Genomic DNA, 2,777 nt, shown 5'->3' with positions numbered 1-2,777 from the left:
TGAGAACATAGCGGAATCAATCTTAGTATCAGAGGTGCAAGAGAGATAGCACAACAACCATATTCTATAACGGCTCTACGATAAAGCCAATTAGAAAACTACCAGCCTCATAAGAAGTCAGTATGAAGCTCCCACCGGATTGTGTATACACCAAAGGTGCAACTGTTATAATAAGAGCTTCAAGTTGTGGATGTGAATTATACCTATGTGGAAGGGAGGTCATGAAAGAGATAGAAGTTATGATGCGAGATTTTAAGACAAAGGTGAACAACGTACGAGATACTCAGGTACAGAAGGTGATGAGAAACGGATAAATTCTCGGGATTAAGCCCGTGAAAATAAGAGAGCTGATGATTTCTCTAAGTTATAGAAAGATCAGTATAGCCTGAATGAACTCAAAGGAGTTACTCATCATAAGTAGCGTTTAAAAGAGATGGAATGTTGCTATGATAGTAGAATAAGGGTATAATTGTGGTAGATAAAGGATGACATTTGGGCCTTTGATTGAGTAATGATTTGAAGAAAGGGATTCATGAATTGTACGGGATTAAAATACCCATGTAAGATGAATCACATTGGAATGCTATGAAACAGAGTTATGGAAGTATAGTATCGCCCAAAATCACTTCAAATGTTCCTCGATGCTACGTGAGCTCTAGTGATTACGTAAGAAGTTCCAAGTTATCAGTGGTAAATTATAAATCAATATTGAGGTAAATCAACAATGTATGGATAAAAGTCACAAAGTATGAGATGAGATTAGGCCGTCATTCTTAAGATGAACAGTAATGAAGGAGCTTTAAAGGACTTGGATTTATAAATATGGGATAAGCAACGAAAGTAACCTGGAGTTTGGTAGCAGACCTCAGTAAGGATAAATCAAAGTAAGAGTTATGGTATAGTATGACCTACCTAGGTGCAGTAAAGTCATACGGATGGGTAAATGAAATAAGGTATAGCAATATTTGTGAGTTCAACAAAGTGCCGAACGAAGAACTTCGGTATACCCATAGATGCCTAGAGGGACATCTTATCAAGCTTTGTATATGTTCACAAAGTGAGGCCTAAAGATTGGCTAAGAGTTGGAGGAAAGTCGTGGTATGAGAAAGAGAACTAAAGGGGGGAATTTGGATTTATTCAAAGAACAGTTGCCTAAATGACAAGGAGAATAATAAAGTATTCGCATGAGCTATGGGTTATGGGAATGATAAGTGCATCAGTCAATATTCGAGGACGAATGTTCCAAAGGGGGAAATAATGTTGCACCCCATATTTGTTTGTACGTGAAAGTACTCCAAAAATAAATTGATAAAAGCTCGGAAATGAGATGTTACATCCCGCATTTTTGTACGTTAACGTTTCGTCGTAAGTTAATCGACGTAAGTTCGGAAATGAGATTATTTTGGGATTATAAGTATAATGCTATTTCAAACAAGTGATGAGTAAATTCGTGAAGGTGAGAGGGTAAGAAAATCGAAGAAAATAAATTTCGTTGAAGTTTGACATTTTGGGATATAGTGTGGCCCGAGCTAAAATACCCGATATTTTTGGACTAGTGCCATACAAGGTATCACATGACCATGATAACAAGGTGTATAAAGTGTGTTAAAAGTGAGTAGCATTTTAAGTAATTTGAGAGAATTCTTAATTATATGTATAATTGGGTAATTATCGGTCAGTGGGAGATTAATAAGCTAATCGAGAAGATTAGTAAATAATTATGATTATGGGATAAGGCCTAAAAGGTCCAAAATGTGGCAGCCACTATTCAATTAGTGACTCTTGAATTGAATTGCTAGGTGGCCCCTTTAGAGGGCCTCTTAGCTAAGCTATAAAAGGCTTCTTAAATTCAACAAAAGATATGTAAGATTTTGGTCAAAAATTCACAAAATAAGAGATGATCACCTCCTCCCATCTCCAAGTAATGATCTCTATAGCAATATACATTGCTTCAGCAAAACAAAATGTTAGTAACGTGAGTTACTTCACAAAAGAGAGGTGCTTAATCTAAACTACAAAGTGACGAATCTCCAGCCAAGAAATTTATACGAAGTTATACTATGTAATAGCAACGGGATTTGCAATTTTAAGGTAGCACGATGCAATATTTATCAAGAATATCATACGGATTTTTCCCTACTTCGATCCGCCGTTACGTGTTGTCACAATCAACAGGTGTTAAAGGGATTGTCAAGAGAATCAGCTCAGGTATGTTAGGTCTAAGCCCTTCCTTCATTTTGGCATGATCTCGTAATTACATGTGTTTGATAACGAGGCATAAAGAGAAGTTCATACTCCCGAATTTATATACATTATCCTAGTAGCATAAATTACAGTATTCTCCTTATCGGGACTTAATATTTAATTGAGTATTGTGTTCTTCCAGTTAAGAGAGTTGAGAGCCTATATATACAGTATTACAGTATTTTCATTACCATCACGCTATAATCGATGGACAAGCATTTATTGGGCAACCTTTGATCATATGGTAAGTTATATACCGAGCCTACTGTGGCCGAGTGCCTACGAGCAAGCCTAGCATGTCCGAGATACAAAGCCTAGTATAGCCGAGCGCCTATGAGCGAGCCTACTACGGCAGAGCAGTTATATATACCGAGCCTTATAAGGCCGAGCAACTATTTTACTTACTATATTGAGAGAGTTGAGTCAGTATCAGTAGGTGAGCATATCTTCAGATTATCTTTGACTCCCAGTTACTTTCAGTTATTATATTATCAGTTCAGTTTTAGCTTTCAGTATATTGCATTACATACTCG

The sequence above is a fragment of the Nicotiana tabacum genome, chromosome 24 (assembly GCF_000715075.1).
Source record: "Nicotiana tabacum cultivar K326 chromosome 24, ASM71507v2, whole genome shotgun sequence".
Taxonomy (NCBI): Eukaryota; Viridiplantae; Streptophyta; class Magnoliopsida; order Solanales; family Solanaceae; genus Nicotiana; species Nicotiana tabacum.
The sequence above is the reverse complement of the archived record's forward strand: the minus strand, read 5'-3'. Positions refer to the sequence as shown.